The following is a 23365-nucleotide window of genomic DNA, read 5'->3' on the forward strand; positions in this document are numbered from 1 at the left end:
CAGAAACTTTATTTTCTTGTTACGATCATTCTCCACTTCACTCTGAAATTCTTTGAACTTTCCAAATGTTTCAGACTTGTGCTTCATTAAGTAGATATACTCATATCTGCTCAATTCATCTTGTGAAGGTCAGAAAATAACGATACCCGCCACGAGCATCAACACTCATTGGACCGTATACATCGGTATATATTATTTCCATCAAGTCAGTAGCTCATTCCATTGTTCCGGAGAACGGAGTTTTAGTCATCTTGCCCAAAAGGCACGGTTCGCAAGCATCAAATGATTCATAACCAAGAGATTCCAAAAATCCATCTTTATGGAGTTTCTTCATGCGCTTTACACCGATATGACCCAAACGGCAGTGCCACAAATAAGTTGCACTATCATTATCAACTTTGCATCTTTTGGCATCAATATTATGAATGTGTGTATTACTACGATCGGGATCCGACAAACTATTTTCATTGGGTGTATGACCATCGAAGGTTTTATTCATGTAAACAGAACAACAATTATTCTTTGACTTTAAATAACCGTATCACAATAAACATGATCAAATCATATTCATGCTCAACGCAAACGCCAAATAACATTTATTTAGGTTTAACACTAATCCCGAAAGTATAGGGAGTGTGCGATGATGATCATATCAATCTTGGAACCACTTCCAACACTCATCGTCACTTCCCCTTCAACTAGTCTCTGTTTATTCTGTAACTCCTGTTTCGAGTTACTAATATTTAGCAACCGAACAAGTATCAAATACTCAGGGGCTACTATAAACACTAGTAAAGTACACATCAATAACATGTATATCAAATATACCCTTGTTCACTTTGCCATCCTTCTTATCCACCAAATATTCAGGGCATTTCCGCTTCTAGTGACCATTTCCTTTGCAGTATAATCACTCAGTTTCAGGCTTTGGTCCAGCTTTGGGCTTCTTCGCGGGAGTGACAACTTGCTTGTCATTCTACTTGAAGTTCCCTTTCTTTCCCTTTGCCCTTTTCTTGAAACTAGTGATCTTGTCAACCATCAACACTTGATGCTCTTTCTTGATTTCTACCTTCGTCGATTTCAACATCACGAAGAGCTCGGGAATCGTTTTCGTCATCCCTTGCATACTGTAGTTCATCACAAAGTTCTACTAACTTGGTGATGGTGACTAGAGAACTCTGTCAATCACTATCTTATCTGGAAGATTAACTCCCACTTGATTCAAGCGATTGTAGTACCCAGACAATCTGAGCACATGCTCACTAGTTGAGCGATTCTCCTCCATCTTTTAGCTATAGAACTTGTTGGAGACTTCATATCTCTCAACTCGGGTATTTGCTGGAAATATTAACTTCAATTCCTGGAACATCTCATATGGTCCATGACGTTCAAAACGTCTTTGAAGTCCCGATTCTAAGCCGTTAAGCATGGTGCACTAAACTATCAAGTAGTCATCATATTGAGCTAGCCAAACGTTCATAACGTCTGCATCTGCTCCTGCAATAGGTCTGTCACCTAGCGGTGCATTAAGGACATAATTCTTCTGTGCAGCAATGAGGATAAACCTCAGATCACGGACCAAGTCCGCATCATTGCTACTAACATCTTTCAACTTAGTTTTCTCTAGGAACATATAAAACATAGGAAAAACATAGGGAAGCAACAACGCGAGCTATTGATCTACAACATAATTTGCAAAATACTACCAGGACTAAGTTCATGATAAATTTAAGTTCAATTAATCATATTACTTAAGAACTCCCACTTAGATAGACATCCCTCTAATCCTCTAAGTGATTACGTGATCCATATCAACTACACCATGTCCGATCGTCACGTGAGATGGAGTAGTTTCAACAGTGAACATCAATATGTTGATCATATCTACTATATGATTCACGCTCGACCTTTCGGTCTCCGTGTTCCGAGGCCATATCTGTTATATGCTAGGCTCGTCAAGTTTAACCTGAGTATTCCGCGTGTGCAACTGTTTTGCACCCGTTGTATTTGAACGTAGAGCCTATCACACCCGATCATCACGTGGTGTCTCAGCACGAAGAACTTTCGCAACGGTGCATACTCAGGGAGAACACTTCTTGATAATTAGTGAGAGATCATCTTAAAATGCTACCGTCAATCAAAGCAAGATAAGATGCATAAAGGATAAACATCACATGCAATCAATATAAGTGATATGATATGGCCATCATCATCTTGTGCTTGTGATCTCCATCTTCGAAGCACCGTCGTGATCACCATCGTCACCGGCGCGACACCTTGATCTCCATCGTAGCATCGTTGTCGTTACGCCATCTATTGCTTCTACGACTATCGCTACCGCTTAGTGATAAAGTAAAGCAATTACAGGGCGTTTGCATTTCATACAATAAAGCGACAACCATATGGCTCCTGCCAGTTGCCGATAACTTCGGTTACAAAACATGATCATCTCATACAATAAAATATAGCATCACGTCTTGACCATATCACATCACAACATGCCCTGCAAAAACAAGTTAGACGTCCTCTACTTTGTTGTTGCAAATTTTACGTGGCTGCTACGGGCTGAGCAAGAACCGTTCTTACCTACGCATCAAAACCACAACGATAGTTCGTCAAGTTAGTGTTGTTTTAACCTTCTCAAGGACCGGGCGTAGCCACACTCGGTTCAGCTAAAGTGAGAGAGACAGACACCCGCCAGTCACCTTTAAGCACGAGTGCTCGTAACGGTGAAACCAGTCTCGCGTAAGCGTACGCGTAATGTCGGTCAGGGCCGCTTCATCTCACAATACCGCTGAGCCAAAGTATGACATGCTGGTAAGCAGTATGACTTGTATCGCCCACAACTCACTTGTGTTCTACTCGTGCATATGACATCTACGCATAAAACCAGGCTCGGATGCCACTGTTGGGAACGTAGTAATTTCAAAAAATTCCTACGCACACGCAAGATCATGGTGATGCATAGCAACGAGAGGGGAGAGTGTAATCTACATACCCTTGTAGACCAAAAGCAGAAGCATTAGAACAACGCGGTTGATGTAGTCGTACGTCTTCACGGCCCGACCGATCAAGCACCGAAACTACGGCACCTCCGAGTTCTAGCACACGTTCAGCTCGATGACGTCCCTCGAACTCCGATCCAGCCGAGTGTCGAGGGAGAGTTCCGTCAGCACGACGGCGTGGTGACGATCTTGATGTTCTACCGTCGCAGGGCTTCGCCTAAGCACCGCTACAATATTATCGAGGAGGACTATGGTGGAGGGGGGCACCACACACGGCTAATAGATCTCAAGGATCAATTGTTGTTGTGTCTTTGGGGTACCCCCTGCCCCCGTATATAAAGGAGCAAGGGGGGAGGCGGCCGGCCTAGGGAGGAGGCGCGCCAAGGGGGGAGTCCTACTCCCACCGGGAGTAGGACTCCTCCTTTCCTTGTTGGAGAAGGAAAGAGGAGGAGAGGGAGAAGGAAAAGGGGGCTGCCCCCTTGTCCAATTCGGACCAGAGGGGGGGCGCAGGCCTCCTTCCTTTTGGCCTCTCTCCTCTATTCCCGTATGGCCCAGTAAGGCCCATATACTCCCCGGCGAATTCCCGTAACTCTCCGGTACTCCGAAAAATACCCGAATCACTCGGAACCTTTCCGAAGTCCGAATATAGTCGTCCAATATATCGATCTTTACGTCTCGACCATTTCGAGACTCCTCGTCATGTCCCCGATCTCATCTGGGACTCCGAACTCCTTCGGTACATCAAAACTCATAAACTCATAATATAACTGTCATCGAAACCTTAAGCATGTGGACCCTACGGGTTCGAGAACAATGTAGACATGACCTAGAACTATTCTCGGTCAATAACCAATAGCGGAACCTAGATGCCCATATTGGCTCCTACATATTCTGCGAAGATCTTTATCGGTCAAACCGCATAACAACATACGTTGTTCCCTTTGTCATCGGTATGTTACTTGCCCGAGATTCGATCGTCGGTATCCAATACCTAGTTCAATCTCGTTACTGGCAAGTCTCTTTACTCGTTACGTAATGCATCATTCCGTAACTAACTCATTAGCTACATTGCTTGCAAGGCTTATAGTGATGTGCATTACCGAGAGGGCCCAGAGATACCTCTCCGACAATCGGAGTGACAAAACCTAATCTCGAAATACGCCAACCCAACATGTACCTTTGGAGACACCTGTAGTACTCCTTTATAATCACCCAGTTACGTTGTGACGTTTGGTAGCACCCAAAGTGTTCCTCCGGTAAACGGGAGTTGCATAATCTCATAGTTACAGGAACATGTATAAGTCATGAAGAAAGCAATAGCAACATACTAAACGATCAAGTGCTAAGCTAACGGAATGGGTCAAGTCAATCACATCATTCTCCTAATGATGTGATCCCGTTAATCAAATGACAACTCTTTTGTCCATGGTTAGGAAACATAACCATCTTTGATAAACGAGCTAGTCAAGTAGAGGCATACTAGTGACACTATGTTTGTCTATGTATTCACACATGTATTATGTTTCCGGTTAATACAATTCTAGCATGAATAATAAACATTTATCATGATATAAGGAAATAAATAATAACTTTATTATTGCCTCTAGGGCATATTTCCTTCAATGAATTCAACAATATAACCAGCAACTAAAGCATTCTTTTCATGATCTACTTGCATAGAAAATTCACTACTCTCTACATAAGCAAAATTCTTCTCATGAATAATAGTGGGAGTATCATAAGAGACTTGAACACTAAAAAATGTTTCCACATTAAAAGAGTAATGTTCAGAAAAAGGGTAATCATAATCATGACAAGATTTTTATATATAATCATCACTACTTTTTATAGCATAAGTTTCATCACAATAATCATCATAAGTAGCAACTTCGTTCTGATCATAATCGATTGAAACCTCTCCCAAGATAGTGGAATCACTAAATAAAGTTGACACTCTTCCAAATCCACTTTCATATTCATCACAATAAAATTTAACATCCTCCAAAATAGTGGGATCACTACTTCCTAAAGTTGACTCTCTTCCGAACCCACTTTCATCAATATAATCATCATAGGTAGGAGGCATGTTATCATAACAACTTTGCATATCAAAACTTGGGATGCTAAAAATATCATCTTCATTAAACATAGCATCCCCAAGCTTGGGACAAACATTAATTCCAGCAAATATATTCTCAAATATTGCATCCCAATCAAACATAGCTTCCCCAAGCTTGGGCCCTCTCATATCATAAGCATAATCACTCTCATCATTAAAAATATTGATAGCACCAAAAGTATAGCAATTATCATCATCACAATGAGTAGTAGGAGCAACATCATTTGGGAGGGATACCTTTCTACCTTTGTTGCTCCTTCTTTTCTTCTTCTTCTTCACATTATGTGTGGGTTCAACCTTCCTCTTTGAGCTCCTTATTGATGAGATTGGTTGAATAGAAGGCTCCTCCTCGTTACCTGATTCATCATAAGAAATAATAAGAGGAGATTGGGAAGCCTCTTCCCTTTCATTAGTATTCTCATCATCTTACATTTGCTTTCTTTTCCTTATGTAATTGGCAATATAAGGATTTTCAATACAATTCACAACACAATACATATAAATTTTCTCTAGATCAAAATGAAGAACTTTATCAAGGGAAAATTTTGGAATACCCTCGGTTATACGTTTCATTTCTTCATAACCCAAAAGAAGGCTAAGCTCTTTATGATGCTCAAGGGTAATCGAATTATCACAATATTTGGACACGACTTGATCATGAAACAAATAGCATTGGAGCTTTAAATGACCATGTTCATTGCAAAGTTCACAAGGGGTACTATAAATATTGAATCTTTCAGCACATTCATCTAGCTCTTCTTGCAACCATTTGGTTTCTAAGTACTTATGCCTCTTGCAATAAATATCTTCTCTATTTGGTGTGTTCATGCAAACATGCACTCCACAAAAGTTGACATGCTCATATGAGATATTTTCATCATAACTAGTGCAATCATCATTGGCATTATGGATATTCAAAGAATTCATACTAACTACATGGAAATCATGCTCATCATTCAGAGATTTAGTGCCAAACAATTTAATGCATTCTTCTTCTAACACTTTGGCACAATTTTCCTTTCCATCATACTCACGAAAGATATTAAAAAGACGAAGCGTATGAGACAAACTCAATTCCATATTTTTAGTTTTCTTTTATAAACTAAACTAGTGATAAAACAACAAACAAAAAGATTCGGTTGCAAGATCTAAAGATATACCTTCAAGCACCCACCTCCCCGGCAACAGTGCCAGACAAGAGCTTGATGTCTACTACACAACCTTCTTCTTGTAGACGTTGTTGGGCCTGCAAGTGCACAGGTTTGTAGGACAGTAGCAAATTTCCCTCAAGTGGATGACCTAAGGTTTATCAATCCATGGGAGGAGTAGGATGAAGATGGTCTCTCTCAAACAACCCTGCAACCAAATAACAAAGAGTCTCTTGTGTCCCCAACACACCCAATACAATGGTAAATTGTATAGGTGCACTAGTTCGGCGAAGAGATGGTGATACAAGTGCAAAATAGATAGTAGATATATGTTTTTGTAATCTGAAATAATAAAAACAGCAAGGTAACTAATGATAAAAGTGAGCGTAAATGGTATTGCAATGATAGGAAACAAGGCCTAGGGTTCATACTTTCACTAGTGCAAGTTCTCTCAACAATAATAACATAGATAGATCATATAACAAGCCCTCAACATGCAACAAAGAGTCACTCCAAAGCCACTAATAGCGGAGAACAAACGTAGAGATTATGGTAGGGTACGAAACCACCTCAAAGTTATTTTTTTGGATCAATCTATAAAAGAGTTCGTACTAGAATAACACCTTAAGACACAAATCAACCAAAACCCTAATGTCACCTAGATACTCCATTGTCACCTCAAGTATCTGTGGGCATGATTATATGATATGTATCACACAATCTCAGATTCATCCAACCAACATAAAAGTACTTCAAAGAGTGCCCCAAAGTTTCTACCGGAGAGTCAAGAACGTGTGCCAACCCCTATGCATAGGTTCCCAATGTCACGAAACCCGCAAGTTGATCACCAAAACATACATCAAGTGGCACATGATATCCCATTGTCACCACAGATAATCACGGCAAGACATACATCAAGTGTTCTCATAAAAGACTCAATCCGATAAGATAACTTCAAAGGGGAAACTCAATTCATCACAAGAGAGTAGAGGGGGAGAAACATCATAAGATCCAACTACAATAGCAAAGCTCGGGATAAATCAAGATCGTACCATCGAGGGAACACGAGAGAGAACACGAGAGAGAGAGATCAAACACATAGCTACTGGTACATACCCTCAGCCCCGAGGGTGAACTACTCCCTCCTCGTCTTGGATAGCACCGGGATGATGAAGATGGCAACCGATGATGGGATCCCCCTCCGGCAGGGCTCCGGGAAGGGCTCCCGAGAGGTTTTTGGTGGCTACAGAGGCTTGCGGTAGCGGAACTCCCGATCTATCTTCTGTTCTGGAAGTTTTGCAATACGTAGGTATATATGGTTAAAGGAGTACGTCGGTGGAGCTACGGGGGCCCCACGAGGCAGGGGTCACGCCCTAGGGGGGTGGGCGCACCCCCCACCCTCGTGAGCACCTCCCGTATCTTCTGAGGTGGGGTCCAAGTCCATCAGCTGGGTTTCCTTCCAAAAATAACTTCTCCAGTTGATTTCATTGTGTTTTGACTCCGTCTGATATTCCTTTTCCTCGAAACACTGAAATAGGCATAAAACAGCAAATCTGGGCTGGGCCTCCGGTTAATAGGTTAGTCCCAAAAATAATATAAAAGTGGATAATAAAGCCCAATATTGCCTAAAACAGTAGATAAAGTAGCATGGAGCAATAAAAAATTATAGATACGTTGGAGATGTATCAGGGTCGTATAGGTTAGCACCCCCTAGTCCAGGACACCGTTAGTAGCCCCCTGAATTTGTCTTCAAAGCCGAGGATGAAAGCTCCATCCTCAGACAAATATTTTCGGCTTGATATCTTGCTTGATGTCTTCAGCTTGGTAGACGAGTTCCGCTGTTATTTTGCCGAGATCCGAAGTTCATAATAAATTATCGCGTCTCCTTTCACAGTTAACCCTTCCGGCCATATGTTTGAAACCTTATCCTCGGCGAGGGAAGTACTAGATCCCCTTTTTACAAAGGTATCCCCCTGTACCCGAGGTCCCAGGGTAGCTTAGCCTCAAAGACTTGCCAAATAGGTGTGAGTAGTGGTTTTTATATAACAACTTTTACCGAACCGTCACCACCATAACGTTAATCGAGCCAGTTATTGCGAATCAAATCATGGTCCAAGGCATCTTCCTCATTGGCACGTCCTATCAATGCAGAGATCATGCTCCGCTTTTAAAGGGATGTCATCAAAGAATCATTTTTATTGATGCCCGTCTATCGGCACGAAGGTTTGGAAGGTGGTGATTTATGTGGCGTAGTAAGGGGACTCTTGGTTTTTTACTGACCTATAAAAGCAAAGGGTGGTAATTTACTTTCCCTCCATGCTTCCATCTCCTGCACCATCGCCTATATCCTCCAGAGATCTAGCGTCCCAGATCCATTCCAAAGCCTCCGTACTTCACCTGCACCCATATTCTTTCATCAGCAATGGTCGTCAAGCTAAGGGGCAAGTGGGTATCCTCCAACATAACGGAGGGCACAATCATGGATCTCTGGGCGGCGGGTTACATACCAACCGAAGCCAATTGTCGGGTCCTGGAGCTTGATCGCTCCATCCCTACTCCCAGGGAAGGGGAAAGGGTGGTTTTTGTTCCCCACCTTATCCAAGGGTTGGGGTTTCCTCTTCCCCCCTTCGTGAGGGGGCTATTATCCTTCTACGGGCTAGATTTCCATCATCTAGCCCCAAAATTAATTCTCCACATAGCAGCCTTCATCATTGTGTGCGAGGCATTCCTCCGCATCGAGCTGCACTTTGTCCTCTGGTTGAAGATCTTTAGTGTTAGGCCCAAGAGTAGTGGCTCCCAACTCGCCGAATGCGATGGGCCATGGTAAGCAAGCTCCTAAAGGTGTCCTAGCTACAGGGCACCTTTGTGGAGACAACCAAGGTGTGGCAGCGGGAGAGATTCTATATCACCGAGCTACCCGTTAAAGGCCAGACGGAGAACCCTGCCTTTACGGTCGAGCCCCCAAGGAAGTTGGTCTCCTGAAAGAAGAAGGGCCTCGATTGGGGAAACCAAAATGAGGTGAAGGCACTCCAAAGGAGGCTCAAGTACATGGTTGAGAAAGGCATCAAGCTGGTGTATGTGATCCAGGTCATGCTCCAGCGCGACAACCTCCCCCTCCAACTTCGGGTTAATCCCATGTGGCTCTATAAGCCCGAGGATGAGGTTACTGTGTAGAACGTCTTCCGCACCTGCCTCAACGGTATGTGGACGGCGCTCTTCAAGCTGTACAAGAACAGATTCCCCAAGAAGGGGGAATATTGTGGCCTTGATGCCGAGAATGGTCCACCCAAGGTAAAAAAATATATTTATTTTGTTACCCTTTTAATATCTTCCGACTTTTAACAAAGTAATCATGCTTACCCTCCCATAATCAGAATTGGTGCGACAAGGCACAAAAGGTGAATTGCCTGACGCCATTGCCCGAAGGAGCCAGGGCTCCCTAGCTAGAAGCTCTTTGGCCAAGGAACCATGTGTGGTCCCGGTTAGGAAGAAGAAGGAGTCGAAGAAGAAGAGGTAGGGTCTGCGCGTCCGAGGTCCTTCGGATGCTAGGTTCGAGGACACCCATGCCTCATCCATTCGGGAGGAGGAAGAGGTGGATAAGGAGGATGAGGGGGAAGACGAGGCATCTTCTCCTAAAAGGAAAAGGGCAGCGTCTGATGAGGTCACCTACTACAGGAAAGGTCAAGGACCCATCATATGGGGCCCACCTGGGGCCCCACACCATCATTGGTAGTTCCCTGGATCGTACTAGCATTCAGATACATATATCAAGAGGTCCACTTGAACACCTCAACGACACTTAGACGACCACCCTCACTCGGCTGGACCACCACCACTCGGACTAGAGAAATGAAGGGACAGCGTGGGAGCTGCAATGGTCGAGGAATCCTAAGTCATGCTTAAATTGGAGTCAAGACTACCTTTACCTGTAACTGCTATAGTTGACGCTCTTTACACATGTAACTATTGTAATTAATAGCATTAAATGCATGCCCTAGCGACGTGGAGAGCATGGAGCTGCGGCACACTCTATATAAGATCCACTCCTGCTCCTGAGCCGGGGGTAAGCAATCTCTATAACCATACCCATCAAGAGAAACCAAAGCCTCACGGCACGAGACATAGGGCTATTACCTCCACCAAGAGGGGCCTGGACTCGTTAAACACCGAGTGTTACATCTGCCCCGTAGCTAGGCTTTGCCCCTCTTTCTTACCCCTAGTACTCATTGTTAGAATCGTAACCCTGACAGTTGGCGCCCACAATGGGGCTAGGCGTCTAGCAAAGTTTCACGACGAAGGTGGATTTTTCATCATCATGTTGGTCGGCGACGAAATCCGTTTTGGGGCGCTCAGCTTCATCGCCGACGACTCAGCGTGGCTTCACGAGGCCCCGCTGGACATGGAGGCGCTTCCTGTCTGTGGCGCTGCGCATTTATGAACGTCCTCGTATGGAGTCCTTCTCCGACATCCCTCAGCTCCATACCAATTGGCCGCTCACCCTCCCGCCGCGCACCACTGCAAGCAGTTTGGACACTCATGGCTACAGTGATGGATCAAGCACATCGTGGCCCTTCATGTCGCATCAGAACATGTGGCAGCTCTCGAATCTGATGAGCCCGCCCTCGACCTCTCCGGCGGGTTACTCGATGATTCCTGCGAGGAGTCCAAGTGCGAGAGCGTCGAATCGACTGCCGAAGTTCTCATGGCGAACAACTCCGAGCATCACGGCACCACCGGGGTACATGGAGCACTAGGATGGTCGTGCGGGCACTTTGCACGGGAACACCAATGGCGGAGGCGAGGATAATCACTCCCCCGCTCACGAGTCATACGCCCCGCAAGCTCTCACTTGGGAGTAGTGCGAGGAGCTCTGCCATAGGAATGAGTAGTTCCTGAACACCCCCATCAGTGGGATGAGTCTTGAGGCCCTGGCCATGGAGTCGATGCGCCTGGCCACTCTGGCCGAGTGCGGTCGCCTCAAGCAGCTTTAGAATGAGCTAGATGATTGTGCATGCTGCCAGCCAAGCTAGTCGGCACAAGCGCCGGGTTTTCTTGAGTGACCAGCCTCGGAAGTATCAGGTCCTAAGCACTCTGCTTCAAAATTTGGCGGCTACTACTCGGATCGCTAATTCCATACAGTCCTCCCGCTCCATCGCTGGAGAAGGGATTCAACAGATCTAGGCGCTCCTCAAGATGACATTGTCACAAAATGCGGCAGTGTCCCAGTCCAGGGATCACATCCATAGTGCATCGGTGCGAGCAGAGACCGTACAGTCAGCCCACAGCCCACTCGGCTCTGGAAGGAGCCGAGTCACATCCTCCTCAAGAGACCATTACGAAGATCGGGGGCGTGATCGGGTAGCGTCGCCCCAGTAACACGACGATTACGATCGCGCTCTGATGCCCCCACCACGAGACGACACGTACGGGTGCCAACCTTAAGACGACAAGCAGACGAGTGGCGGTGATCAAAGGACAAGTCCAGCTTGTCGCACGAGGGACACCTGAGACGTGTAGTTCAACGCGAGATCCGTTCTTGCTAAGATCCTGGTCGATAGAGGATGGGCTTTGAGAGTGGGCCTAGATGCCGACGTGCTGAGTGGTTCTGCACCCTCGGGACCCGAGTGCTTCAGCCGGTACATTCATGCAGTAAAGATTCCCAACAACTTTAGGTTAACCACGGGGATCAGCAAGTTCACCGGTGAGTCTAAGCCAGAAATCTGGTTAGAAGATTACCTAGTGGCCATTCAGATAGCGGCAACGACAACATGGCCATGAAGCATATATCGCTGATGCTTGAAGGCTCCACCCGGGCCTGGCTCACTTAGCTCCCGCCAGGTAGCATATTCTGCTGGGATGACTTGGCACGAGTGTATGTCAAGACCTTTAAGGGCACATACAAGCGATCAAGTGGTTTGGCTGAGTTGCAGCATTGTGTGTAGAGGCAAAACGAGACTCTCCGAGAGTACATTTAGCGGTGGACTGATACGTGTCCAACGTATCTATAATTTTTTATTGTTCCATGCTATTATATTATCCATCTTGGATGTTTTATATGCATTTATATGCTATTTTATATGATTTTTGGGACTAACCTATTAACCTAGAGCCCAATGCCAGTTTCTGTTTTTTCCTTATTTTGAGTTTACAGAAAAGGAATACCAAACGGAGTCCAATTGACTTGAAAATTTACGGTGATTATTTTTGGACCAGAAGAAGCCCACGGAGCATCGGAGTTGGGCCAGAAGAGTCCCCAGCCAACCACAAGACAGGAGGGCGTGCCCTACCCCCTAGGCGCACCCCCTATATTGTGGTTGATTCGGGGACCCCCCTGACTTGTTCCCGACGCCAACACCTCTTATATATCCCCAAACTTCCAGAACAGAACCGAGATCGGGAGTTCCGCCGCCGCAAGCCTCTGTAGCCACCAAAAACCAATCGGGACCCTGTTCTGGCACCCTGCCGGAGGGAGGATCCATCACCGGTGACCATCTTCATCATTCCGGCGCTATCCATGATGAGGAGGGAGCAGTTCACCCTCGGGGCTGAGGGTATGTACCAGTAGGTATGTGTTTGCTCTCTCTCTCTCTCTCTCTCTCTCTCTCTCTCTCTCTCTCTCTCTCTCTCTCTCTCTTTCTCATGTTCTTGATTTGGCACGATCTTGATGTACCATGAGCTTTGCTACTATAGTTGGATCTTACTATGTTTCTCCCCTTCTACCTTCTTGTAATGGACTGAGTTTTCCCTTTGAAGTTATCTTATGGATTGAGTCTTTAAGGATTTGAGAACACTTGACATATGTCTTGCATGTGCTTATCTGTGGTGACAATGGGATATTCACGTGATACACTTGATGTATGTTTTGGTGATCAACTTGCGGGTTCTGTGACCTTGTGAACTTGTGCATAGGGGTTGGCACACGTTTTCGTCTTGACTCTCCGGTAGAAACCTTGGGGCACTCTTTGAAGTTCTTTGTGTTGGTTTGAATAGATGAATCTGAGATTGAGTGATGCATATCGTATAATCAAACCCGTGGATACTTGTGGTGACATTGGAGTATCTAGGTGACATTAGGGTTTTGGTTGGTGTCTTAAGGTGTTATTTTAGTACGAACTCTAGGCTGTTTGTGACACTTATAGGAATAGCCCAATGGATTAATCGAAAAGAATAACTTTGAGGTGGTTTCGTGCCCTACAATAATCTCTTTGTTTGTTCTCCGCTATTAGTGACTTTGGAGTGACTCTTTGTTGCACGCTGAGGGATTGTTATATGATCTAATTATGTTATCATTGTTGAGAGAACTTGCACTAGTGAAAATATGAACCCTAGGCCTTGTTTCGAAGCATTGCATTACCGTTTTTGTTCACTTTTATTACTTGCTCCTTGCTGTTTTTATATTTTCAGATTACAAAAACCTATATCTACCATCCATATTGCACTTGTATCACCATCTCTTCGCCGAACTAGTGCACCTATACAATTTACCATTGTATTGGGTGTGTTGAGGACACAAGAGACTCTTTGTTATTTGGTTGTAGGGTTGTTTGAGAGAGACCATCTTCATCCTACGCCTCCCACGGATTGACAAACCTTAGATCATCCACATGAGGGAAATTTGCTACTGCCCTACAAAACTCTGCACTTGGAGGCCCAACAACGTCTACAAGAAGAAAGGTTGTGTAGTAGACATCAAGCTCTTTTCTGGCGCCGTTGCCGAGGAGGTGAGTGCTTGAAGGTATATCTTTAGATCTTGCAATCGAATCTTTTAGTTTCTTGTTTTATCACTAGTTTAGCCTATAAAAGAAAACTACAAAAAATGGAATTGAGGTTGCCACATATAATTCATCTTTACCATGTCTTTCTTGAAAATGATGGTTCAGAAAATTGTGCCAAAAGTGTTAGAACAAGAATCAATTAAAAATGTTTGGCACTAAATATTTGAATAATGAGCATGATTGCAATGTTGTTAGTGTGAATTCTTTGAATATCCATGATGCTAATGATATGCAAAGCTACAAGCTTGGGGATGCTATGTTTAATGAAGATGATATTTTTAGTCCCCCAAGTTTTGATGAGAATATTTATTATGATGAAAGCATGCCTCCTATTTATGATGATTATAATTGTGAAAGTGGATTTGGATAGGTCATGACTTTATTTAGTAATCAATCCACTATTTCGGAAGAGGTTCCAATTCATTATGAGAACAAAGTTGCTATCTATGATGATTATTGTGATGTCATGTATGCTACAAAGAATAATGATAACCATGAAACTTGTCATCTTGATTTTAATTTTCAATTGGATTATGCCTCACATGATAGTTATTTTGTTGAGTTTGCTCCCACTATTATTCATGAGAAGAAATTTGATTATGTGGAGAGTAATACAATTTCTATGCTTGTGCATCATGAAAATAATGCTTTATGTGATGGTTATATTGTTGAATACATTCATGATGCTACTGAAATTTATTATGAGGGAGGAATATATGCTTGTAGGAATTGCAATAATATCAAGTTTCCTCTCTATGTGTTGAAAATCTTGAAGTTATGCTTGTTTTGCTTTCCTATGATAGTTGATTCTTTTGCTCACAAAATCCCTATGAATAGGAAGTGGGTTAGACTTAAATGTGCTAGTCATATGCTTCATGATGCTCCCATTATGTTTCAATTCTTATCTTTTATGCGAGCATCATTGAAATCATCACGCCTAGCTAAAAAGACATTAAAGAAAAGCGCTTGTTGGGAGATAACACAACATTTACCCCCTACTGTTTTTGTGTGTACACACGATTAAGCTACTGCAGTAATCATGTTTTATAGCTTTTTTTTCAATAAAGTGCCAAGTAAAGCCTTTGGGATAGTGTGGATGATAGTTGACTTGATTCTGTGCAAAAATGAAAACTTTTGTGCTTAGTCCAGGAAATTTGTAAATTCACTAGAACGTGATTTTGATCTAAATTTTTTACACAAGATTGATACACAAGTTTCCTAGATTGTCCTAATTTTTCAGAATTTTTGGAGTTACATAGGTATGGAAAGTTTCCAGATTACTACACACTGTTCTGTTTTTGACAGATTTTGTTTTCTATGTGTTGTTTGCTTATTTTGACGAATCTATGAGTAGTATCGGAGGGTAAGAACCGTGGATAAGTTGGAATATAGTATATATAACACCAATATGAATTTAGAATGAGTTCACAACAACACCTAAGTGGTGATCTATTTTCTTATACTAACGGAGCTTACGAGTTTTCTGTTGAGTTTTGTGTTGTGAAGTTTTCAAGTTTTGGGTAAAGATTTGTGGGGACCGAATTTCCGGGTATTAATTTCCAGAAAATGGCCCTGGTGCTCACCAGCCCCAGGATTACTGTTAGCTGATGAGGCACCAACTTGATACAGAAATTCCAAGCAAAAATGCAAAATATGTAGTACAAGACCATTCTGGCCTATGAGTACAACAAATGGTTTCTAATGGTTGATGGCGGAAGCGGTTTGTGGATCATCAGTGTCTATGGGACTCCAATTCCCACAGGAACAGCTGACCAGGTTAACTCCTATCTTCACGAGGCTGCTATTACCGTTGCTTAGGTTCCGGGGCTGTCGACACGGTCGCTCCTCTCCGCGTAAGGAAATCTGGCCAAGACAATAGCCAGGGACAAGGCAGTGAGTACTTTGAATGTACTCGCAAACATTATGAACACGGGTATAATATAACAATGATGTGCTGAGAATATTTTCTGCTCATGACGTCAGTCACAAAAGGTAATAAAAACTCTGATGCATGCGAGCATGTTATTTATAAATGTGCAATAACATAGTAGTATTAAAATTATGAAATAAATAACAAGCATGCCACAGTCGGGCGTCTTAGTGACACCACATAAAGGGCTTTAAAATAAATGCCACAGTCGGGCGTCTTAGCGACACCACATAAAGGGCTTTAAAATAAATGCCACAGTCGGGCGTCTTAGCGACACCACATAAAGGGCTTTAAAAGAAATGCCACAGTTGGACGTCTTAGCGACACCACATAAAGGGCTTTAAAAGAAATGCCACAGTCGGGCGTCTTAGCGACACCACATAAAGGGCTTTAAAAGAAATGCCACAGTCGGGCGTCTTAGCGACACACATAAAGGGCTTAAAAAGAAATGCCACAGTCGGGCGTCTTAGCGACACCACATAAAGGGCTTTAAAATAAAAAATCATAGTGAATATCCAGGAGGTAGAACCATCCCAGGGATATTCGACAATGCCAATAGATCACAGGTTAGTCCACAACAAAAATAATAATCCTAATTATCACATGTCACAAGTCATGATTCCAGTTCTGGTTTAACAGTTTCACCTCCGAAGACCTACACTAAGACCGACACTTGACCCATCCCAGACTGTAGTCCTTAACCATGGACACGGCTATTCGAATAGGTTTATTCTCTGCAGAGGGTGTACTCTTTACCCATGAGTAACGGATTCCTTTAGTCCATCGGGACTAATTCCGTCTACAGCCTTTTTGTTGAAAACACACCTAACTTGCACACACCAACTTAACTCACATGTGTCTGGAATCACCCACGACACCTGCCAAGCAAAACTCTAAGTGGGGAGGCTACAACCTCGACGTAACATGGGATCACAAAATTTATACCGCGCGCAAACTAGGGGAGCTACCCCCTTCGGCTACAACCGAAACACCCATGCTCCCAGACCAAGTGGCATGTCTACCGGATGCCTCCAGTATCTTCCACCATGGCCTCTCTGTACGGTGTGTGCTAGGAAAGGGGTTGACAACTTACTGAACCGTACCCTACTTGTTGTAGAGACGAGTGGTAGTACGAAGCAAGTATGGGGGTTACTGGCACAAGACTCGATCTACGGTCGACTCAGGAGGTTGTAATATTCTCTGCAAGATTAGTATAACAAAATATACTTCAACCAACAGATAGAAACACCACGCGACATACCCCCTCATGCCATACCGGACACGACCGTCTCGACGGAGGACTAGGGACAAGACCGTGTGTACCCAAGACAGAGGCCTTCCCGGCTTCCCTTCCGGTATGCATGAAAGGCATATGACGGTGATTTCCATCACAACCATATCAACTCCATCAGCATAAAAATCATTAGTATGCACTCATGAGTAGGAACGCATCCTCACATAAAATGACGTATGCTCGTGTCGAGGTGGTGTTATCACTGTGTCCAACACACATAAAAATTATGCCAGGGTTCAGAATGCTTGCCTTCAAGTCGTGGGGAGGCAAGGGTGCATTCCAAAACTCTTGAAATCTTTCTCCCCTCTTCAAAATCCTATTTTAAAAGTATATTTGAAATTACACAAAAAATCAAAACAGCACAAAAAGTTGTTTTGGAAAATATTAAAAAAAATCTTAAAATAAACTAGACAATATTTGAGAGAGGTAGGAAAAAGAATCAATTCGTTTGGGGTTATATTTAGAAAGTTATAGCTGGTCAAAGTTTGGTCAAAATCTGTTAATTAAAAATAAAACAGAAAAGAAAACGTTTCGAATATATACGTACACGTCGAAAGCGTATTCTGGAAATACGTCTCCACTTATCCAGCATGGATCGCGCCTGAGTCACTGACAGTGGGCCCGCCTGGCCAACTGGTCATGTTTGACTAGTCCACCTTCCCTCCTCTTCCTCTGCCTGTGAGGGGGGGGGGGACTCCGGCGACGCTCGCCGGCGAACGACGGCACCGCTCGAGAAACAGAGGTCACCCGCGGGCTCAGGGGGCCGAGGCGGTTACTCCGGTGGTCGCTTTGGTCTCTGGGGTGGACGGAGCTGCCGGCGGCGAGCTCTGCGGCGGATGGTGGTCGTCGGGAAAAGTGAGTTTTCGACCGCGGCGAGTCCCGATCAAAATTGAGTAGGGGGGCGGACTCACGAGGGGGAGAGGGGGTTCCTAGTGAAGAGAGTGGAGAGGGGGAGGCCCTGGTTGCGCTGAACGGAGCCGGGAGGCGGTGATGGCTGGACTGGCCGGAGTGGGGGAAGACGGCCTCTTTCTCTCCAATTGACGGTAACGGGGGCACTAGGAGTATGGTGTGAGGCTGCTAGTGTGCTCGGAGGGGCTCGAGGGACTCCCTTTTATAGCGCTCCCACGTCGGTTCGTGGCGGCAGTGGATGAGCTCGTCGGCGACCGACGTTCTGTAGCTGCAGGGCATCGTGGCGAGGCTGGGGATGGTGGCAGGAGCTAGCGGACGAGTGGGTACTGCTCCAAGGGCGAGCTGGCAAGCGGGCGTGGCTCGGGCGGCGCTGGCCATTGCAGGAGCTGTCGGGCGGCAGTGGCGGCTAGCTGCTGGCCTGCCGGAGACGTGGCGAGGGCTGTGGTGCTCGTGGGGAGCAGAAGGGGATATGGTGAGCTGGCTGCGGTCGGTCACGGACCAGAGTGAGTGCGGGGCGAGACGCGGCGGTTCGGGCGCGGCACGTGCAAAACGTGTGCTCCGCTCGCGCTCTGGGCGTGCACAGAGCGCGCACGGAACGTGCTCGATGAAATGCGAAGGCATGTTAGGGGGCTCTAAACCACAAGAGGTTTAGCAGGGTGGGGTTATAGGCTAGGGCAAATCCATGTGACATGCTGGTCTGGTCAAGGGATCAAGTTCATAATGTAAACACAAACTCATGCCAAAACAGTCCATGCTCTCAAGGTGTTTGACAAAATGCCAAAGGCTCCTAGGCAATTCTTGGAGTGGCCAAATCTCCCAGAGTGGGGTCTCTTTAGATGAAATAGAGGGTGGTGAGGTTAGTTTCCCAAATGAAGAAACTTGCTAGTGCAAGTTTTGCAAAACTACAATTCTGGACAGGGAGTAGATGGCATCATTACATGGACCAAAAGTGTTCCAAAAAGAGCATGCTCCTGGACTTAGGGGTTTTGTAGGGTTGACTACAAGCAGGAGAAAGTACAAGGTCATTAGAGCAAAAATGAAAAGGGTTGCAGTGGAAAACACAATGCTGGACCAGAATGGAAAAGAGGTTGATTCACTCAATTTCTCCAAAGAACATCACTAGGTTTTTGCATAAAGTTGGATGGCATGCTACTACTGACATCCCATAATTTTGGTGGAGGCTCCAAGGAAATATTTAATTAGGCTATAGTGCAAAAGTGTCCACTGGACCAGATTTGAAAAATAGGTGTAGAACTCAAAATATGCAATGAATGAAATATATTATTGCATAAAAGTTATTTAGAAGCATCACATGACATCTCCAAATTTTGGTTGGAATTTTAGTTAAATTTATCAAATGGTTGTAGTTCAAAAAGAGCTCCAAAACTTAAAGGAGGTCATTTTAATGAATAAAGCTCAGGGTGAAATAATTAAATAAATAAATCTACTGATCAAGGAAAGTTGTATAGAGAGCATAGAAGCCCAATATATATTGGAAAGATCCACTTGGGAAAAACTCCTCAATATTAAAAGAAAGGTTCTGAAATCAACAGAAATATTCCTGCAGGCAAAAATTTTAAACTCTTGGCAAAATTTTAATAATTAAAACCTGGTTAAATTTTTGGGGTGTTACAAGATTTGATGGACTAAGGAACAAGGAGTGGCAGGAGCCTAACCTTGGGGATGCCCAAGGCACCCCAAGGTAATATTCAAGTACAACCAAGCAACTAAGCTTGGGGATGCCCCGGATGGCATCCCCTCTTTCGTCTTCATCTACCGGTAAATTTACTTGAGGCTATATTTTTATTCACCACATGATATGTGTTTTGCTTGGAGCATCATTTTATTTTGTTTATATTTGCCTGCTGTTATTCATAGACATGTTTTATATCTTTTAGTTCAATAAAAAGTCAAGTATAGCCTTTACCATGCTTATTTTACAAGTCTATATGTTGCTGCTTCGAAAGCGGAAAGTTTGCTGTTATGTTTTGAATATTGGCGAATAGTTAGAACATGATAAAATCTTGAAATTTTGACACGATGAGTAACAACAAATTTTATACAGTGTGGTAATTTTTCAGAATTTTTGGAGTTAAGGAAGTATGATTTCTCTTGCATTCTTTGCAGACTGTCCTGTTTAGACAGATTGTTGTTATATTTGCATTTTTTGCATATGTTTGCTTGTTTAATTATTCTATTTGAGGATAGCAGTGTTAAATATGTAGAGGAATTTAATAGGAAATATCAAATAATAATTTTAGTGATTTGCTACAGTAGAGAATGATAAGGTTATTGCGTTGATTTATACTAACTTACCTCATGAGTTCTTGTTGAGTTTTGTGTGGATGAAGTTTTTAAGATTTAGGGAAACCGTGATATAAAAGGAATTAAGGAGGCACAAAAGCTCAAGCTTGGGGATGATCAAGGCATCCCTAATTAATATTTCTAGAAGTCTTAAGCATCTATGCTTGGGGATGCCCCGGTTGGCATCCCACCTTTCTTCTTCAACAACTATCGGTCAGTTTTGGTTGAGCCTAAGTTTTTGCTTCTTCACATGATATGTGCTATCCTTGCAATGTAATTTTTTTGTTTTGCTTATTGTTTAAATAATATACCATGATCTAAAATTCTTAAATGTTAGAGAGTCTTCACATAGTTGCATAATTAGTTGACTACTCATTGATCTTCACTTATATCTTTTGGAGTAGTCTGTCGTTTGCTCTAGTGCTTCACTTATATCTTTTAGAGCATGGCGTTGGTTTTATTTTGAAGAAATAGATGAAGTCTCGTGCTTCGCTTACATTATTTTGAGAGTCTTAAACAACATGGTAATTTGCTGTGGTTATGAATTGTCCTAATATGATAGGCATCCAAGAGGGACATTATAAAAACTTTCATATAAAGTGCATTAAATACGATGAGAAGTTTGATTCCTTATGATTGTTTTGAGATATGAGGATGGTGATATTATAGTCGCTAGTGAGTAATTGTGGATTGCAGAAATACTTGTGTTGAAGTTTGTGATTCCCATGGCATGCACGTATGGTGAACCGTTATGTGATGAAGTCGGAGCATGAGTTATTTATTGATTGTCTTCCTTATGAGTGGCAGTCGGGGACGAGCGTTGGTCTTTTCCTACCAATCTATCCCCCTAGGAGCATGCGTGTAGTACTTTGTTTCGATAGCTAATAGATTTTTGCGATAAGTATGTGAGTTCTTTATGACTATTGTTGAGTCCATGGATTATACGCACTCTCACCTTCCACCATTGCTAGCCTCTCTAGTACTGCGCATCTTTCACCGGTACCATACACCCACCATATACCTTCTCAAAACAGCCACCATACCTACCTATTATGGCATTTCCATAGCCATTCCGAGATATATTGTCATGCAACTTTCCACCGTTCCATACATTATGACACGCCTCATCATTGTCATATTGCTTTGCATGATCATGTAGTTGACATCGTATTTGTGGTAAAGCCACCGTTCATAATTCTTTCATACATGTCACTCTTGATTCATTGCACATCCCGGTACACCGCCGGAGGCATTCATATAGAGACATATTTTGTTCTAAGTATCGAGTTGTAATTCTTGAGTTGTAAGTAAATAAAAGTGTGATGACCTTCATTATTAGAGCATTGTCCCATGTGAGGAAAGGATGATGGAGACTATGATTCCACCATAAGTCGGGATGAGACTCCAGACGAAAAAAAGAGGACAAAAAAAGAGTGCCCCAAAAAAAGAGTGCCCCAAAAAAATAAAAAATAAAAAATGAGAGAAAAAGAGAGAAGGGGCAATGCCACTATCCTTTTACCACACTTGTGCTTCAAAGTAGCACCATGATCTTCATGATAGAGAGTCTCATATGTTGTCACTTTCATATACTAGTGGGAATTTTTCATTATAGAACTTGGCTTCTATATTCCTATGATGAGATTCCTCAAATTTCCCTAGGTCTTCGTGAGCAAGCGAGTTGGATGCACACCCGCTTAATTTCTTTTTGAGCATTCATAAACTTATAACTCTAGTGCATCCGTTGCATGGCAATCCCTACTCACTCACATTGATATCTATTGATGGACATCTCCATAGCCCGTTGATACGCCTAGTTGGTGTGAGACTATATCCTTCTTTTTGTCTTCTCCACAACCACCATATTCTATTCCACCTATAGTGCTATGTCCATGGCTCACGCTCATGTATTGCATGAAAGTTGAAAAAGTTTGAGAACATCAAAAATATGAAACAATTGCTTGGCTTGTCATCAGGGTTGTGCATGATTTAAATATTTTGTGTGATGAAGTTGGAGTATAGCCAGGCTATATGATTTTGTAGGGATAGCTTGCTTTAGCCATGTTATCTTGAGAAGACATGATTGCTTTATTAGTATGCTTGAAGTATTATCGTTTTTATATCAATACTAAACTTTTGTTTTGAATCTTATGGATCTAAATATTCTTGCCACAATAATGAAAAATTACATGGATAAATATGTTAGGTAGCATTCCACATCAAAAATTCTATTTTTATCACTTACCTACTCGAGGAAGAGCATGAATTAAGCTACGGGATGCTTGATACGTCTCCAACGTATCTATAATTTTTTATTGTTCCATGCTATTGTATTATCCATCTTGGATGTTTTATATGCATTTATATGCTATTTTATATGATTTTGGGACTAACCTATTAACCTAGAGCCCAGTGCCAGTTTATTTATTTTTCCTTGTTTTTGAGTTTTACAGAAAAGGAATACCAAACGGAGTCCAATTGACCTGAAAATTTACGGTGATTATTTTTGGACCATAAGAAGCCCACAGAGCATCGGAGTTGGGCCAGAAGAGTCTCGAGCCAACCACAAGACAGGAGGGCGTGCCCTACCCCCTGGGTGCGCCCCGTTATCTTGTGGTTGATTCGAGGACCCCCTGACTTGTTCCCGACGCCAACACCTCTTATATATCCCCAAACTTCCAGAACAGAACCAAGATTAGGAGTTCCGCCGCCGCAAGCCTATGTATCCACAAAAAACCAATCGGGGCCCTGTTCCGGCACCCTGTCGGAGGGGGGATCCATCACCGGTGGCCATCTTCATCATCTCGGTGCTCTCCATGATGATGAGGGAGTAGTTCACCCTCAGGGCTGTGGGTATGTACGAGTAGCTATGTGCTTGATCTCT

Source organism: Triticum aestivum, chromosome 2B (assembly GCF_018294505.1).
Source record: "Triticum aestivum cultivar Chinese Spring chromosome 2B, IWGSC CS RefSeq v2.1, whole genome shotgun sequence".
Lineage (NCBI taxonomy): Eukaryota > Viridiplantae > Streptophyta > Magnoliopsida > Poales > Poaceae > Triticum > Triticum aestivum.